The sequence below is a fragment of the Saccopteryx bilineata genome, chromosome 1 (assembly GCF_036850765.1).
Source record: "Saccopteryx bilineata isolate mSacBil1 chromosome 1, mSacBil1_pri_phased_curated, whole genome shotgun sequence".
Classification (NCBI taxonomy): domain Eukaryota; kingdom Metazoa; phylum Chordata; class Mammalia; order Chiroptera; family Emballonuridae; genus Saccopteryx; species Saccopteryx bilineata.
This window is the reverse complement of record NC_089490.1, coordinates 108,663,575-108,669,777: the sequence shown is the minus strand read 5'-3', so window position 1 is coordinate 108,669,777 and position 6,203 is coordinate 108,663,575.

Here is a 6,203-nt window from a genome sequence, read left to right as displayed (position 1 = left end):
ATGGTGACTCCTAACAGCAACAAATGTAGGAAAAGGCTGTAAGCCACACTGCAGGGCAGAAATGCAAAATTGTCTGTTCCCTTCCTACACTCACATTACCTAATACTTGCAGAAGGACCCAGGGGAGCTTTTGGTCCTCAGGCCTGTGTTAATTACAACAAAGAGGTCCAAATAGGGTAATGTAGTCCCATGAGTCCCACGACCCAGCCTTTTTGGGAGTCAGAGTCATGGGTGTGGGCTCCCAGTGGTTTAGGGTCATTTACCTGGGCAGCTGAGTTCCTATGATTCAGGAGTCGGGCTTTTCCCCCTTCCCCATCGGGAAGGGGCCCTGAAGCATGGGTTTGACCACAGGAAGTAGAGTGGGGTTAGGAAGAAGCTGGAGTGCTAGGCTCATACAGGACAGAGTTTGGAAATGAAACTGGGTGGTAGAGGCTTAGACCCCTTGCTCCCAGGACCACCTCCACTGTTGCATTTTGCTCTCTGTCTTCACACTTAAATATGCCCCAGCTTAGGGCCTAGAAAGCAGTCAGCTCTGATGACCTGATGCTCTATGAAAGACTTTCTCCTTCTGTGAGCTCGGACCTTGGCTGGCTGGGCCAGTGGCTGCCTCTGATCTCCCTTATTAGGCCCTCTCAGTTCCGTAAGAAGGGCTTTGGGTTTTGTTCTAAAGAGCAGGGGATCTATAAGCAGGGAGTGACATGACCAACTTCCACTAGACAAGACACTCGTGGCTGCCTGTGCACAGTGGGCCTGGGTGGGAGAAAAACCTCAGAATCAGTAATGGAAATCCCACCAGCGATTTGCCAGAAAATCTAATGAAATATACCCACCAGCTCATGATTTTTAGCTGGTTCCTGAATTATGAACTACTTAACACAACTTATCTGATGTACAATCTTTCATAACACATAAACCCAGAAAAGGGAGTGGTCAGGTGGTGGAAAGGAACATTTAAAAAGGTATGGCAAATACATCCAGTGTCTCCCAGTAGCAGAGGGAGCAGGGAAAACTGTGGGCAGGAGCCTTGATAGTTGTTTCTACAGAAGAAGCAAGGAGCAGATGAGGCAGGCTAAGGAGTGGCTGGTTTGAGTTAATTTCATGGATTTTTATGACACAGAAGCTGTCTCATGTTGTCTGGTACTTGTCCCGGGGTGCTTAGGGCAGAGAGATAGTGTCAGGCATATGGTAGTTCTAAGAGGAGGTGGATGGCGTGTGAACAATGGATTGGTTGTTAATACTTGAAAAGTGGGCCTGTAGAAGGAGAAATTCACCTGGGGGCAGGAGGGAGGTGGCCAACAAGGGTTCACAAGGTCAAGTCAAGGTGACTCAGGATAAGCTGGGTCCAGCATACACGTACAGGGCAGATGATTTTACAGAAGCCAGAAACATCGTCTATACAAAGGCTCGGCTCAAATGTCACCCTTTAGAGGAGCCTTCCCTGCCTATGCAAACTACAGTGACAGTCTCCCAGTTATGACCCACTTCATTCCCATCATAACATTCAGTGTTCAGCCCCCTGCTCAGCACCCCACTGTGGCTCCCCCAGCCAGAGGAAAAGTCCTCACAGGGGCCACCAGGCCCTGCATGATCTGAGCGCACAGACTTCTCTCATCTCTTCTCCCATCTGTCTCTCTTGGCCCCCAGCCCTGCCTCCAGATTCTCCTAAGCTCTGCTCTTCTCCATGGCACTTGTCCCTTCTAATGTGCTGAGCTGTGTCCCCTCCACAATGTCAGCTCCACAAAAGCAACAGGGTTTGTTTTTTTCTCTTTCACTTCTGTGTCTACAGCCTAGGTCAGTGCCGGGCATTTAACTGGGGCTCAGGAAATAGTGCACAAACAACTTATCACTACCTGAAATGTTCTTGTCTGTGGTCTATAGCGTTCACTCACCCAGCCATTCACTGAGGACCTACTGCATTCTGGGCCAGTTCCTGACACTGAAGCACAGCAATGGGTGATACAGGCAGAGGTATTGGTTCTCATGCGGCTGACAGCCTAGTGGAGGACACAGAAAAAAGTAAAATATATGCAAATTCTGGCAGTAATATGTAACATGGAGAAAAATTAAGTTAGAAAGAATATGTGAGGAAATACCTGAAGATGTTTGGGTAGCAGGCAATGCAGAAAGCTAAGTATTTCAGGTTGAGAACAGCAAGTGCAAAGGCCCTGAGGCCATGGTGGGCTGCTCATTGAGAGTCTTAATAATTAGTGTGGATTCTTAGTTTTGTCTCAACTCTATATTTTGCTTTTATCTTTAATCCTTAGTTTTGCCTTTCTAGCTAATTAACCTGAGCCTGGGTCATTAACCTATCAAATTCAGAAAATTATATCACAATGATTTAAAGTGAAAACAGGAGAATTTGGGTCAAATAGGCACATGTTTAGAGTGGCTTCCCTGGGCCCAGCAGTGTAGAGCACCAGCAAGTTGTGAAATGAATAGCCCAGTCCACCCTGACAACCCTAGTTAATGAATGTCTAGATGTACTCAAACTCTTTCCACTGCACCCCTGCCTCATCTTGTCTAGGTCTCAAGCTCAGAACCTGACCCTATGTAACACCTCTTTGTCCCTTATGTCAAGCTCCTTATTCTGGGAGATTTGTTCTTGATCCTCCTGTCTAGTGCCCATGCCCCCCAATTTCACACTCAATTCTCTCCACACTATCTCACCTAATTGTAAATGCTGGGGATGACCTGTCTCCTGGGCATGTGGGCTGCTGAAAACTAGTTCTCCAGTTGACTTGGGTCTCTGACCCCTGTGCCGTGGCCCTTCACCCATGAAAATATTTTATGAGCTCTGATGATCTGTCTGTCTGGCTGGCTTGTCTACATTTGTTCTGTGAACACCCCTGGAGTAGGCCCCTACCTTTTCTCTGTATACTTTGAGCCTGCACACTGTGGATCTTCAAGACCCAGTGGTTCTCAAAGTATGCTCCAGGGTGCACTGGTGTGCCCTAGAAGATTTCCAGGTGCGCCCTATGGTATTCCAGAGAAATATGTGCCTGTTGAGGACCAAAAAACTAACAGGGTTTTTGGAGTTTAGATTTGGGGGGACAGAGGTATGGGGAATTGGCTGTAAGCTGACAGTCTGCCCAAACCCCCACCTCACTTGCCTGATTATGTTGCAAAAGGCTGTTAAGCTGTGGTGCTAGATTGTTTACACTATCCCCCATGTTCTCCAGAAAGACTGGAGGCAAGTTTCTTCTATCCTTTGTTTGGTGTCAAGTTAAGATGATATGTAGGGTGGGGGGTTTGGATTGATGATTAAACATAGGAATTGTCTCTTGAAGCCTTTTGGATTTCTATAAAAGAAGAATATGTGACAAAATCTAAAAAAGCTTTGAGACTGACCTGTGGTGGCGCAGTGGATAAAGTGTCGACCTGGAAATGCTGAGGTCGCCGGTTTGAAACCCTGGGCCTGCCTGGTCAAGGCACATATGGGAGTTGATGCTTCCTGCTCCTCCCCCTTCTCTCTCTCTGTTTCTCTCTCTCTCCCTCTCTCTCTCCTTTCTAAAATGAATAAATTAAATAAAAAAATAAATAAATAAAACAAGTTCTCATTAAAAAAAAAAATTTACTAAAAAAAAAAATAAAAAAATAAAAAAGCTTTGAACATTTTACTATAATTTTAAACATCCTATTTATGTGAATGAGGATTTTCTACTCAACACAATTAAGAGTAAAAAAAGAGGAATTCTTCAATGTATTGATAAGGAAGTGAGAGTTTGCCTTTTATATATGCCCAAACATTAAAGAAATTGCTAGGACACATCAGGCTCATGTTTCTCATAAACACAAGAATGAAAACACTTAACACATTCATGCCAGGACCTGACAAATTTACTAAATCTTACTAAGAATGTATATATCTATATATATAAAAAGATAACTTTTCTGTTTTTTTTATTTTTTTAACTCCTCTTTTTTACAAATTCTAAAAAGCATAACTCAAAAATATAACATAAAAATGTTTTTTAATGTCAGAATAAATTTAATTTTATCATATTTATTTCATTTAATTACCATAAAAGCATGCTTGGACTTTATATTTTTTTTCTTTAATATTTGACTTACTTATTATAACATATTTCTCAGAGATTTGTATATAGTGCACCTACAATTATATGTAGCATTTTAAATGCGCCCGACTTCAAAAAGTTTGAGAACCACCGTCAAAGGCTTCACCATCGCCCCTGCCCTCCCATGGCCAGAAGCCTCCAGCCATCAAAAAATGTGCAGGTTCGCTTTGGCCCAAGCATTGCTTCTGGAACCCGAGGGTTTTTAGAGCCTTTTCATAGTAAAGTGTGAGGTCCCAGCTGTCAGATCTCACCGTGAGCATGTGTTCAGGTGCCAACCTGTTGCTTTTGTCAGCTCTGCTCTCTTGCAACAGCCAGGAGAGGCCACAACGCAGAGAAAGAAATGTAGAAGCTAAGTTTTAAGGAAGTGATGGATACATCCCATTTCAAACTGAATGAGGTTCTCTGCATATTCTGGAAAAGACCCCTGGTGTGCAAGTAAGAAGTAGGGTCTCCCAGGACCCAACAAAAGGAGATGTCCTTTGGTATGGTGGGGAGTGAAGTCTCTTGGCCTACCCTGTCACAGTTCCAGATGCCAACCTGTGAATGGGAGACTTCCCAGGTGGTCACATGAGCACAATTATCTCATTGCCAAGCAAAGCATGAGAAAGGGGTACCAGGTGTCTGGGAACTAGGAGGATGTGACAGTGCTGATGAAGGAAGGTCACCTTCCTCCCTTAAGTGTGAACTGTTTTGGAGAGTCTCCTGATGACCAAATCTCAGGAATCTACAGTAACCTGGGCCTGGGCCTGGTCTTGGGCCTGGACCTGGATGCCTTAGCTCCCATCACATGAACAAGCCACACCATGAGGCTTCCCAGAGTGAAGGCATCAGACTGTGTTTGCAGTCTGACTCCACAGCTTGCCATGGTGGTCCGGTCACTTCCCATCTCTGAGCTTTAGTCTTGCCCTCTAAAATGAGGACATCAGCTGCTACCTCAACTGGGTTAATCCCTGAGGATTAATTTGGTGATGTGAGTGGCCCTCAACAAATATTGTTTGAATCCGTTTGAATCTCTAGATTGAACTAGAGCTTTGCAGTGTTATCTGAATATACTTCCTTAAAGATCATTTAAATCTTAGTGCTGCAGCTCCAAGGTATTCTATTTAGCAAGCTGTCAGGATTGTTTTGATAACCAGTGACAGAAATCCCAAAATGACTTAAAGAGGCAAACAATCAAAACAGGAGGAAATGGTTTACAACTCAGAAGTTTAAATGCAGGTAGCTTAAGGCAAAACTGTACCTGGGTGCTTGAGGATGTCACAGGAATCATCTCTCCAAACCTCTTGGCTTTGCTCAATTCCCTCTCTGTTGGTTGTCCCTCTGGTGTGGGATTACCTTTCATGGCAGCAAGATAGCCACCAACAGCCGCAGGCTGGTAGCACTCCAACAGAAATAGAGCTTTTCTTTCCCCATGATTCGACCCATAGGAGCTGATTGGTCACATGCCCACCTTATTAATATGTAACAACAAAACAAGAAGAGAGTCTTTTATTTGAGAGCAAAGTCAGTAAAATGATTCGGAGACAGAGTAATAGGGCCCTAAAAGCGCTATTTCCCTACATTTTCAACAATAATCAGAACATTGGATCAGGAGGCATCAGACGAAGAGACAGAGAATGTTCTGTGAAGCAAATTTATTTTACTTGTTGTAAGGTACTGTTGGGCAGATAAAATCTTTTATGCTCACTTTGTTAAAGATGGTGCTACCCACGTGGAAGCTGTTGGAATCCATGGGAGTCCGAAAGACCAGAGTAACAGGCTTTATTGAAAGGAAGAAAGGAACCCTGCCAGCACTTCTCCTGGGGAGAAGAGCACCGGTTACAGACTAGGGGCAAATTATATAGTGTTTGGGAGAGCCTGAGGGGATACTGAGGCAAAAGTTCTGGTATGTCCGGAATGCCCCTCCTTGGGGATTTCCCAGCTTCTTGGAATTCCTCTGCCTCAGGAGTGATAGTCCAGTAAGGGTGAGGTCTGACAGATAAGTGGAACATCAAGAGGGCAGTTTGGAATTCACGTATCTATCATTTCTCAATTCTGTGGTTACATATAAAAGAAAGGCAGTTATTAATTTTATAATATATGGTGAGGGGTGATGAGGAGAAAAAATTGGAAAATTATTGCTTCTTC